Source organism: Patella vulgata, chromosome 2 (assembly GCF_932274485.2).
Source record: "Patella vulgata chromosome 2, xgPatVulg1.2, whole genome shotgun sequence".
In the NCBI taxonomy this organism is placed as follows: Eukaryota; Metazoa; Mollusca; class Gastropoda; family Patellidae; genus Patella; species Patella vulgata.
The window spans coordinates 90,084,107-90,097,991 of NC_065880.2; positions in this window are offsets into that span (position 1 = coordinate 90,084,107).

Genomic DNA, 13,885 nt, shown 5'->3' on the forward strand with positions numbered 1-13,885 from the left:
TTCATCTCTCTCTCTCTCTCTCTCTCTCTCTCTCTCTCACTCTCGTGATGATATTAAGTGTATCTTAACCTCATTCCCTCGATCCTATCTCTTGATATTGTAGAATGTAGACCGCGCGTCGTGTGTACACTATATAATGATAGATCAATATTAATATAGCCTGTAGGTGGCACGAATTACTATATCTAGTAATCATTGATAATACCTTAACTACCGCGTCTTTATAACCATACTTACTTCATTTACTTAATAATAATCTCAATAAGGTCATAGTCTAGTGGTAAGGTCAAACGATCCACTTGTTAACGGACGCGTCAAATGGTCCGATAATTAGCTGTTAAGATTTGTCTGTACATTTATAAGATAGCTAATTTTACAAAATAAGTCGCAATAGATTTTAAATGTCTGTCAGCATGTGTTGTTATATAGGTTATCTCGGGGGCGGTCGTGTGTCGTGGGTATGACCTCCAGGTTGTACATGACGCGGAGTACGGCCATTTTCTCAACCTCGTGGATTGTCCCTAAGACCCAAACGTTAAAGCGAATCATTTAAATAAAATCAAACCAAATGCGAACAATTCAAACAATTAGACAAAATTCGAAATCCTAAAAAAAAACTGTATCGACAATTGACTGTTCACTATATACAAAATACATGATGAACAGTGATAATAGCTGCCCGGTAGAGTAAGCTTAGCCTGTCTGGCGCCACACCCACCATACCTGCATCCAAATAATGGATGTCCTCGTTGAAGGAATTCCCACTAGGCGTCGCTAGTAAAAACACGGTTCCACGTGACCTTGTCGATGGTAAGAGAACCATATTCCGACGTATAGGGATTAAATTCCATATTAACAACAAAAACTAATGTTTGTCCACACACCAGTTCGTAATCAATGTACAGGTAAACAATGCTGTAAGGTAAACAATGACGTCACGTGGGACCGCCTCCTCTATGGTGTCACCGGTGTCACCTATAAATTATATCCCTTATCTCTAGCGAGGGACGCTCATTAGGCGAAATCCCGGTAAAATAGTCTAATCAGCAAATGGATTATCCATAATATCATGCATAATCAATCTGATAAAATCACAGATCCTATTTCGTTTCGTTTTTATTTTTCAAAATTTCGTTTTACTTGTCTTTACTACACTAGGATCTGGAAGAGTTGTTATCATTGACGTGTTCTGAATAGTGTGAGGTATTAGCCAATGAAACGGTCTGTTACGGCGAGTTTTAGGTGTGTTTTGCACGGAACTGTGGGTAATCCACTAGTAACATCAATGCTGATTGGTTAATCAAATGTCTGGCGTCATAGGGTCAAAAGCCGCTCGTATGACCTATGACGTGACCTATCGCTACAACTGGTCAGATTTTCATGTAGTGTAGGCCATCGAAAGTATAAAAAAAAACGAAACGAAATATAGATGTGTATTTTAATCAGATATCATGCATAATGCACACGAGGAACACGAGGAACATTAGGAACAGATATAGTAGACATTATCAGGAAGATAGTACGAGCGTCAATTAGATGTATCTAGAATAATAGCCGAAAGAGATATGTTATATTTTACTAATCAGGTCAATATGGAGGCCATAAAACATTTTAAAGGTATTTCTAAGTTTCGTATCCCTGTAGTCGAAACTTAGCTGACAAATGCCTTGATCTACTTAAAAATTCAGAATAAATGGAACAAGCTCTCGCGTATCGATCTAACTGAATAAACTGGTGATAGTGGAATGTTACTATTAATAAATGGAAAGTTGACCATAATTATGTTCAATCTGATTAAAATACAGATCTATATTTCGTTTCGTTTTTTATACTTTCGATGGCCTACACTACATGAAGATCTGACCAGTTGTAGTGGAGGGTAGCATCAGATGTCATACGAGCGGCTTTTGACGTTATGGCGTCAGACATTGATTAATCAATCAGCGTTGACGTTTCTAGTGGTTCATCTAAAGCTCCGTGCACCTCATTCCAAAAAAAAACCCGACCGTTTCATTGGCTTATTCCTCACATCACCCAGAACGCGGGTTATATAACAACTCTTCCAGATCCTAGTGTAGTAAAGACAAATAATTGAATTATGTAAATCCTGAAATGACACAGTTGAGTTGAGTGGACTTAAAAACTTCTTCACAGTGTTGCAATATCTAAATATGAATAAATTCTTAACCTAAGTATGGCAATGCTTTGTGAACTCCGGACCAGGGGACTATTTCACGAAATCTTAACTAAAAATAAAATCCAAATTTTAGTAATTTGATTGGCTAATATTAGGTTGATTTTAGTGCTTAGCCAATCAAATTTGAAGTGTCTACTAAAATTTGGATTTTATCTTTAGTTAAGATTTTGAGAAACAAGGCCCAGGATTCAACTCGGGATCTATTAACTCCTGGTTCCCATCAGTCAAATGATGACCGTAATCTGTCATCAGGAGAATCAATTGTTCCCAACAATATCAGATATTTATCCATCATTATAATGTCGTGATAGATAGAATTCAAGGAATCATATATTGTTACACGTCTACTGGATTACATTTTAATGATTTATAATCTTCTGTCATGGGATTCTTCTCGAATCTGGGTTATAGAAAATAGGTTTTGTTGAACTCGATTTAGTAGAATCTAGGTTATAGAAAATAATTTACGCGATATATCAACTTGTGAATTCAATGAACACCACTGTATGAGAGAGAGACAGAGAGAGAGTGAGAAATGGGGTTTAACGTCCACTCGACACAAACTAGGTCATTTTGGGACTAACATGTGGTTTAATTTTATTTCAATAATTCGCTTGCGCGTAGGGGTATTTAACAGTGGGAGGAAACCGGAGGACCCAGAAAACCCCCACGAGGTTGGACAGGCGACCCTACATATGTAAGTCCCGAAATGACTTAGTTTGTGTCGAGTGGACGTTAAACCCCATTTCTCGCTCTCTCTCTCTCACTTGTAAGGAAAGACGTATTGTCGTGCGGATGGAGTGCATGTAACAGATACATTGAAAGGAATCTATAAAGAGTGGGTAGAAACGCATACAATTCCCCTCATAGCACACTGTATGTATGGCGTATGCCCCTCTTTATTAGCCCGGTCGATGCAGAACAGTAGGGCGTTAAACCCTATTTAATTTCACGGTTAGCTGGATGTGATGAAATCTGGGTTACTCAATAATGTCTGTTTTCTCACAGAACGAGTTCCACTGACATCTAATATACGTATTGATCCACTTGTTAGACAGCCAATAAAATACTTTATTACAGTTTCCTACTCCATCAGATATTCTTCTTCTCTCGAGAGACGTCAATGGTTAGAATCAGTGGAGTTTAGGACATCGCTACTGGTCGTTATGGCTCAATGATTCAGATGCTGGGTCGTTAACCTCCAGGGGGGGGGGGGGGTGGATGGCCGAATGGTTAGCGCGTGTGCGTTGAATCATAAGGTCTGTCATTCCCCGGTTGTACGTGACAAGTAGTAGAGTCGCCTGTCTAACCTAGTGGGTTTTCTCTGTGTCCACCGGTTTTCTCCCACTGGTAGAGACCACAACGCGCAAGCAAATTATTCAAATAAAATTGAGCCATATGTTAGTCCCGAAATCACATAGTTTGTATCGAGTGGACGTTAAACTCTCTCTCTCTCTCTCTCTCTCTCTCTCTCTCTCTGGTTTTCTCTTGTCAGTGGTGTAGGACGGAGGGCCCGTCTAGACGTTCCGATGGGACACAATTTTTAACCGATTTTAAAACACTTTTGAACGTATCACCGTTCCACCATAATGAAGGTTCAGTTCGAATTTCTTAAACATCCGACCGACACTGCCCGACAAAATGGCAGCTCGTTGTACGCAGATTGTATAAAAGTATTTAATACGAAAATTGTGGACCCTCCAGAGATCACAATTTTTATCCGATTTTGATGAAACTTAAAATATATTTTTATATCGCAAAGATCGCAGCTCCTTTTGATATTCTCGCATTTTAGACCATAACTTTCTGAATTATGGCCCCTGATTTTACGAACAATAGCTTGTACTCTATCCATCTCTTACAAAATGTGGGCGTATCTTGCCTGGCAACCGCTGGTCTAATTATTCATGATGCACTGAGCTCTACAATTTTTTCTCTTTCAGAAATCAAGACGGTAAGATGACGAAGAGAAACTTCTTCGACGACAGTTCTGAGAGTCTTTTTAGTGGTTTTCTTGTAATTAAGGAAATTGGAATAAAAATTGGAACCTGTAAGCTGGATACAACGTAAATTGACTTTTTAACCGTATTGATTCGGAAGATGGATTAAATTCACCCATGGTTTGAGTTGAAATACTAAACTAATTTCGTGGACTGGAACATTGGGAAATTGTGTTTCATAAAATAGTTCTACTCGCTTCACCTTGCCTTGTTTAACCATTCGTGTGTTGGATACTATTCCCATTGTGGAATTAAGCGCAAGAATACAAAGATATTTGACTCTAAAACTCTTCATTAATTGCTAACAGTGCTGTTGGTTGTTGGACGGCGACCAATTTGTGTGGCTGTTTATTTTACTTATACTGACCATTGGGTTTTTGTTTGTGATGAAACTCGCAGTTAGGTATTAAGCACACCGTGCTGTTGTGGCTGTTTATTTTACGGATACTGAATTTGGGGGTTTTGTTTGTGATGAAACTCTCAGTTGGCGATTAAGCACAACAAGGAAACGCATATATTTCACTCTAAAATCCCCTTGCCTTTTTAAGTTATTGTTTGCTGGACGGCAAGCGATTTGTGGGGCTGTGGGTTGTGTCCCAAACCATGTGTTGTTTATAAATTAATGTTAGACGATGTAATAGAATGTGTTTAGACTGAACTGTAGTTGGATAAGGCATGGTCATCAAAAGGAAGCTCAATTTATGGTAAGTTCATGTTACTTCGCTGTTTGTATGCTGATGCTTTCCCCACGTCTTGTGGTTATTGTATATTGAAGGTGAGGTCACTATACAAGTAGATTGAATTGTTCCATCAGGAACTAAACAATAAGCTCTTATATATACAAACCTTACACTTCTGTTCGTTCTTGGGGCTGACTTTCTTCGAAAAATTAGGAAATGCTAATTTGGGAATTTCCGGATCCACAATGGCCGATTTATACTTGGCATGCTTGTAGCTTAAACAACTGATTTCCGGATCCACATTGGCTGATTTATATAAATAAATGAGTATTTTAGGGGCTACTTACCCTAACCCTCACCCTTTTAAGAGGGGTAAAAGGTAAATTGAATCCAAGTTCAGTCTTCAATAAAGGGTTAGGGTGACCAATGTGGACTCAGGAAATTCCAGAACATCCCCAACCGGCCTACAATTAGCAACTCCCACTTGAATTAGCGGAGACTTAGCCCCCCCCCCCCCTCTCTCTCTTTCTCTCCGAAGAATATGAACTTGGTTTGGCCTTTGGATATGTTTTTTAATCATATTACTGCTTTCTTGTACAAACAAATCACCAAACATTCAGTGGGGCCAAACCGGAAGTTATCCACTTATTTAACAGCGAACTTTGGTATTAATATCCATTAGAACTTGATAATCAAGACATGATGAATGTTGGGTTTTTTTCCAGTACAATTTGTCCAATCAATATAACAATAAACCCTGTGACGTCATGTTATCCTTTCTATTTCAAGGTCAGTAGTTCCGGATGATGCATACGGTTATTTCTTGGAGACGACCGATAGAAGGCGCCACTATATATCCACGCCCGAACAACGCATGCTCATACCTTCTTGGCAACACATTATGTTACGTCATATCCGGTACGATGTTATTAGTGGTTGGAGTAATCATTACGTCACTGAGTTTTCAGAACCTGGAGAACTACAGCGATGAGAAAAAGGAACGATATGTTGGCCCTGTTATGATTGCTGCTGGAATACTCGTTATAGCACGCGGTGCCTTTGGTCGTCTGCGACCGCCTCGATCTGAACTCAGCAGACGGCGTTCTTTTTTACGACGATACATCCGGGAGATGTACAGTAGGCCCATTTTTACGGTAAGTTATTGTATCGTAGACTTTACCAGAACTGGAATATATAGTCATATGCAAGGGGAAGGGCGTGGGGGATGAATGAATGGTTATCCAAAAACAACCGTGCTTCTGCGTACAGGGTTAGGAATTCCTACTGTGCAATGAAAAGACTCATTCCCATGACAGTCTGAATTGTGTTAGATAGTCCTACACACACAGGGCCTATTTTAACGTGTCTGGGCGTGCCTCGAAATGAAAAGTCCGTACTTCGAGAATCATAAATCCGTGCTTTGAAAAGATGGTAGACCTATGTATCCTTGTGAATCTGAAAAGATTGCATGATGACATATTCTATGAATGGCATTTAATAATTGGAGCATAATCAAATAACACACTATTTATGGATAACAATTATTATGCTTGATAACGACTTGTGAAATCTTTTTGAAACGTCGCAGTGAAATAAACCATAGTAATTGTTATCCATAAAAAGTGTGTTATTTGATTGCATAGGGACATTTAGCAAGTGTGCCATTAGCAATCAATCAGTCACTGCGTTTGATTTCGTTTAAATTTCGTCTTTTGTATGTTAATGTCTAAAAATAAAGCTGTTAATGACGCAAGCAGTCAGTTGCGGGTTACATGAACAGTTCGTCTGCTTATGGACATTTCTTTGAATTGTCAATGATACCGATACGCAGCTATTAATACAAATCTGTAAATTATGTAAATTTTTGCATACGGCCACAGTTTGTACCTCAATTTTTGCCCGTTTTAGATGTTAAGGATCAAAAGATCTTGGTTGAATTCGATTTTGGTGCAATTGTTTGGTCTAGTGTAATGAATTGGGAACATGAGAGCTCGAATCCTATTGATAATCAGCAGCTACCTTCAGTTTCGGAGTTAAGTCCCTCGAAAACCTTGTGGAAGCGATAGAGGCTATCGTTTTAACCGAGGTTTTTTGAGTGGTGTGTGTGTGTGGGGGGGGGGGGTAAATTTGGTATGAAGCATTGGGGTCATGAGACGACAAACCATATCGATATTCAGCTTTCGTGTTCTTTTCGTTCTAGAGTTACCAAACCTTTTCAAAAACCTTGTGAACGCGATATAGGTTACAGGTTCATATTCGATGTGGGCCATTGGGACAATGAGAGGGTAAGCCCTATGGATTTCCCCAGTTCCTTGTCCATCGCGACGTATCTTGTATGACAACCACCAATTGTTTGGCTATAAAAGTGTCAGCGTGGTGATAATTCAGAAAGATTATTTTCCAATTTGTGAGCCTTTGTTTTGGTCACGATGAATTGGTCACGATTTCAGAAAATTTATTCAGACATAGTAGAGGTGATGGAAGCAGTTACATTGAGCTCTGTTTGGGAAATCGTGAGTCACGTTTTGGAAATTTTGTCAGAACCCACGGGGAGAAATACCCATAAACAAAACATCTCCGGAAACCGTGCTTCGTCAATAAAACCTTAAAATAAACCCTGTACAGTACACATTGTTATAAACACTGTTCCGCCATATTCCTACATACAATATCGATATTTTCTGTCGATCTTTCCTCCGCTAATTTTTTCAGCCAGTGGGTATAAATAATGCGGGAAGGCTATAAAGAGATTCCCTGCACTAACACATAGTGACATATTGAAGAGGTTAACCGTCAGATTGACTCGTATAATCCGATTGACTCTCAATATTCTCCGCATTTATCTTGCTTACAATCCTGTTACTGCATGCTAACTTCTTACACGCTCAAAGTTATCCGATCACAACATTATTGTGGCATCAGATAAAAAAAACGTGAATCCTTCGTAATGGGTATAAATCGGGGTCTTAAATGTGTCATAGTATTGATTTGGGGAATTTGGGAAATGAACTTAAATGGGCTTTAATGTCTTGCTTTTCTGCACCAAGGCGGGTATAGGCTAAGAGAGAGAGAGAGAGAGAGAGAGAGAGAGAGAGGGGGGGGAGGGAGGGAGGGAATGGGGTTTAACGTCCACACGACACAAACTAGGTCATTTCTGGACTAACATATGGTTCAATTTTATTTCATTGATTCGCTTGCGCATAGGTGGTCTGTACCAGTGGGAGGAAACCGAAAGACCCTGGGAAAACCCACGAGGTTGGAAGGCGGCCCCACTCCTTGTCACGTACGTACAAGACACTTCACTCAATGACAGACCTTATGATACAATGCGCACGCCATAACCATTCGGCCAACCAACCCCCGTATAGGCTATGACATGTTGTGTTTTCGCCTTCTCTTCATCGACTTTCAACTACTGCCAAGGATTATTTTACGTACACGGCTAGACACATATTTCCTGACAGCCCAGTAAGTATTACTTCTGACGAGTAGGAGGAACCAGACTGGAAAATCGCCAGTAGCTTTCTTGGTGTAAGGCCCTTAGTCTTCTATAATACTTGCAGCCTTTGACAATAGGAAACCAGAGTTGTCGCGCGGTTTGTGAACGAGTGCCTTACTCAAGACATACTCCTCGGAGTGTTTCGTTTGATTAGAATATTTCGCGGGCCATTGCTTCAGGAATATGTACTCAAGATGGCACAATGGCGCACGCTTATATTTCTATTTAAAGTTTATATTTCTAGTTAAAAAGTAATACATCTTTACGTTTGTATTACAATTTCTAGTTTAGAAGCAATACATCTTTAATTTTATATTTCTATTTCTAGTTAAGGAGTAATACATCTTTAAGTTTATGTGATATACAGATTACAGATATAGATGAATGCTCAAGGTAAGAACCATCTTCTTCTAATTCACCTAGGAACCGCGGTGGTTCGGTTAGTCAGGTGCTAGCTCGCTAACCAAGTTCCGGGGGTCATCCCGATGTTGGCCGGGAAAGTTCTCCGGGGTTTTTCAGCGTGGTTTCCTCTTTGTCAATGGTGCAGTACGGGTGGCCTGGCAAAGACAGCGGCTAGTCGTTCGGATGAGACGAAAACCCAAGACCCATTGTACACAATGATGTGCACGTAAAACAAACATTGGCAGTTGGAATTCGATGTAAAAGTAGGCCGTAGTGCCGCTGTACTGCCAAATTTCCCTGGAAGCACGCTGTGTGGCGTATGTCCGTCTTCATTAGCCCAGTCGGGGCAGAACAGTAGGACGTTAAACTCCATTTCAATTTATTTCAAAATATTCAAAAGTCAGAAATCACATTTTTTTATGTTTCAGAACAATGCTCCACAATGATGAGCCGCCGTCTTATGAACTGGCGACCAGTGATGAATATCTGTCCAATCGGCTTCAAGGACGGACTAATTTAGCCAATAGCGTTGAAGGTCTATCAGGAGAGGATGATACGGAAGCGCCACCTACATATGAAGAATTTATGCGATCTGAAAGTTTTAATATAGTACAGACAACTCGGTTATAACATATCAACTAAACAGTCATCGAAATATATACATGCAAAAAACGAAAGTAGACTATGCAAAACGCCTACAAGGACCGAGAAACATATATCATTGTGGTCTCTTAATAAACAAGCAAGGGCATTGTGTTTAATAGTAAGTGCAGGGTTCGCACCACACACAAACAATTTCACAAGACAAACCCACGGACAGGACACAGACATCACAAACAACAAACGCACATATCATATCAGATCACGTGGATGGATCCGTGGGCTAGCCGGAAGCGTCCAGTGCACTGTTCAGTCCTGAGGCTGTAGTCCCCTCAACAAAACTAGGACTAAAATGGAGGAATGTTTTATTTAGTCTCTATCATCCAGACAAATATTTTACGAATAGTCTCTATCATCCTGACAAATATTCTACGAATAGTCTCTATCATCCTGACAAATATTCTACGAATATTACGTTGAAGACTATGGTGTTCTGGGTGACCGAGACTATGTTTTATTCAATGTCTGTGTTGTTCGGAAGGAGAGCGAAGATTTGTGAGAACAATGACGTCATGACCTACTAATTATCAACTCATACCGTGTGACAAGTGACCGGTAGAGGACCCACAAGGTAAAGTCGTATCCAAGTCTATCCCTAAATTATTAATTATCCATTCAAATCGTGTGATTCGTGACGGGTTGAGGACCCATAAGACAAAGTCGTAACCAATTCGGCAAACCCACTCCAACTTCAATGATTCGATTCTAAACAGCTTGGATAAATATATGAATGGTGGATCCTAAAGGTGCTTTTAGTCGGCGCCTCTTGTGTCAAGGTCGTTGAGATGTAAATAAGGTTAGGAGACGTGACTGTTGGCGAGATTGTAGGTTAGGGTAAGCATTGAACTGGCCTTATCATTTTGCACTAACCGATGTTGTAATATAAAAGATCGTTGGCGCCATCAATGTGTAGCCGCCGTCAAAACAGATAACCCCGAAGACTCCCTACAAAAAAAATCGAAGTTTGATCAATTTGTTTAATTTAGACTAACAGAGATTCGACAAATTCGACCTTCTCCAAGAATTAGTTATGTTATTCGCTTTGTGGGCTGTACTTGTTACCGTAGTCTAGATAATGATGTAGATATTAGGCTTTGCAACAAATGTAACGACTACATTAAGTTCCATGAACGACACTAATTCGCCTCAAGGGTCGCTGACGTCTACTGGAGACTGATATGTTTGCGAAGACAGGGACCAGATGCATTAAACATCTTAAGTGTAAAAACATTTTTAAGGAAAACCCCTATTTAAAGTCGTATGCTGATCACAACATGAAGTGAAAGAACTTCGTTAACCTTTTCTTAAAACCATCCTTAAGGAAAATCCTTATTTAAAGTCGTATGCTGATCACAACATGAAGTGCAAGAGAAAACGTTTTGTAAAACTTACACCATTGGTTGAATTAAATGACCTAATTTGATGACACTTTAAGAAAATCCCTTACACTAAGGAAACATCTTCTGTAAGGTAAATCTAAGCAGGAAATCGCATACGAAAGGATTCCTTATAAAAGATCAGGGACAATTTAAGGGAAGGTCTGTATAAACACATCTTCAATAGAAGGCTTGTCTCGCTTTAACTACGTACATCTTATCAAGGCCTTCATGTAATATGCTGCATTTTTCGGCACTAATTTCAATTGGGTATTCACACAGCTTGAGAGCATATCAGATTCCTCGATCATCGCGAATACCAAGTCTCGCGCTTTCAAGCTAAAATGTCTACCTGTGATAATCGAGTTGCAAAGTTCAAGATTCGTTCAATGTCAAGGTTTCCGCGGAGGTCACTTTGTCACAACCTCTGATTGGACGCTACTGCTCACGTGTCTGTAGATAACATACGAGTAACCAAGCAACGTCCAAATTTGGTACAACTCGCAGTCGTTACTTCAGGAATACGGTATATACAAGGTCTTATGTAAAACCTCAATTCTCGCTAAACCCCGTGATGCACGTGCGTTGATCTTAACACATAGCTACACCCCCAAGGGGATAAACAGTTTATCACATTGGAACATCAATTTTATGGCGCAATAATCTTTGCTGTCAGCTGCTGCATACCTAGCAGCTTATTGCATTTTAACTAAAAACATTTTGAAAGGAAAATTTTGGTGTCCACCAATTTTAAACATGTGATAGATTAAGGTAGTGAGCGGTAATAGTGGCAGCCACATGGTCCATTCCTGGAGACGAAAAGGTTGTTATAAGAGACTGTAAGGATATATCAGTTCCAAACAAACTGCTGTGTCAACTGCTCGTGAAGACGGGTATACGCCTGTGAGGGAAATTTTGCCCGGATAGAGGCACTACGGCCTAGTCTTATATCGAATTCCAACTGCCAAGGGATCCTTAACGTTCACGCGAGTGTGAACGACTATATCTTGTTCCTTGCCATGCCCTTTGATCCTGCACCACTGACAAGGGGGAACCAGGCCGGAAAAGCCCGATGAACTTTCTTGACCACTGCAGGGATCGAAAACGGGACCTCCAGGTTAGCGAGCCAACGTCTTACAACGTCGGTAACAATAATTAATTTCGTTTTATTTCGTCACTTCCGGAATATTAAAATCGTTGTTATGAATAAACCACGAGAAAAATGTCCATGTCAATTTAAAGAATCGGTTTAACCAGTTCTTTTAACTACACATGTACAATTGATGGACACCGAAATCTGTTTCGTTCATTTAGATTAGGCCTACTGTCGGAAGTAGTCACAATAACAGGCTAAAGGCCCAAGCAGGATTACAAAACTAGGAGAATAATACTAACTTAATCAACAATTCTACACTCAGTGAAACAACATATCTTATAACAGTGATTTATTTTAAAGTGTGGCCATATTGGAAGGTTTTCATTTAATGAAATGGGAATTTACGTCCTACTGTTCTGGACTAACCAGGATAATGGCGACGGCGGAAGTTGGTCATCTAAATGCCTGTAAACTTCTATCTAATCTGCCTTGGTGATCAACTTTAGAGACCGGAACTGTTAAGCCACATTTAAATGTGTTGCCAAAATGAACTGATTTATACTCGTGGGTTTTGTTATATTTTGTTAATTTATTGTTTTTTTAATTTATGAATTATAATTATGATTGTGATGTATTTTATTTAGTATGTTATATGTTATATATCGTATAGTGTACATATTATATGGTAGTTTAATGGTCGTCCTCGCTAGAGATAAGGGGGCATAATTTATAGGTGACACCACAGAGGAGGCGGTCCCACGTGACGTCATTGTTTACCTTACAGCGTTGTTTCCTTGTGCATTCATTATGAATTGGTGTGTTGACAAACTTTAATCCCGATACGTTGAAATACGGTTCTCTTACCAATAATAAGCTCACGTGGAACCGGGTTTTTACTAGCGACGCCTGGTGGGAAGTCCTTCAGCGAGGACGGCCATTGTAGTTCCTCTCACCCTTCCTGTCCGTTCATATTAACTAGCAATTAATGAAATTAATGAAAATGGCACTTGATCCCCACCTCTGTTGAAAGGCTATTTTGAAGTCCTTACCCTCCATTATCAAGTAGAATTTTGTGATTTATGTTTTTGATTTGCAAAATTCTACTTGACAATAGTGTTGGATTATTATAAATTTGTGTCAGATGTGGCGAGAAATGGCTCCTTTTAGCGAATCAAGAAGAATTACCGTGAAAAGAGATAAGGTGAGGACTACAAAATAGCCTTATAACAGAGGTGGCGTAAGGTGGCATTTTCATATTGCAGCTAAATAGGAACGGACAGGAACGGTCAGATAACTTCGTCCGTTCCGAAAGGAACTAGTATAATTGCTGATGTTATTCGGAAAAGGCCATGCTGAATATTTTAGTCTGTGATTTTAGGCCAAAGGGACCCCTGAGAATGATGCTCAGGGATTTAAGCATGCATACCATTCTCAAAATTAGGAAAGTGTATGGGTTCTAAACAGTTCTAATCAGTAGGACTTGTAAAAGGGCCGGAACAGACCCTAAGATTTGAAATGTGTCTCAGACACGCCATTAAGCTTAGATTTCTTCATACGGTGTAGGTGGAATCACCCCTTCCTCTATTTTCTCAAAACAATAACAATTTAGTAAACTGTAATGCGTTACTTTCTAAATTTGTAATAAATAATCATATTGAGGTAACGTCCTATTGTTCTGCATGGACCGAGATAATGAACATATGCATACACCATTATTTGGTGCAATGTCTATTTTCTGTCTTGTCCGCAGGTTTATCTTGTAGATTTTTGTTTTGCGTGTAGTGCGGTCCTTACTATTATAGTGTGCATGAGGGGAATTTTGCCAGGAGAGTGGCGTTTATGTCTGATCTTCATCGAATTCCTACTGCCAATTACGTGCACACCAACATGTACATGGGAACTGAGGACTTCGGTTGTTCGCCCTTCGTCCTGCACCACTGACAAGGAGAACCCCGACTGATAAATCCCGTAGTAT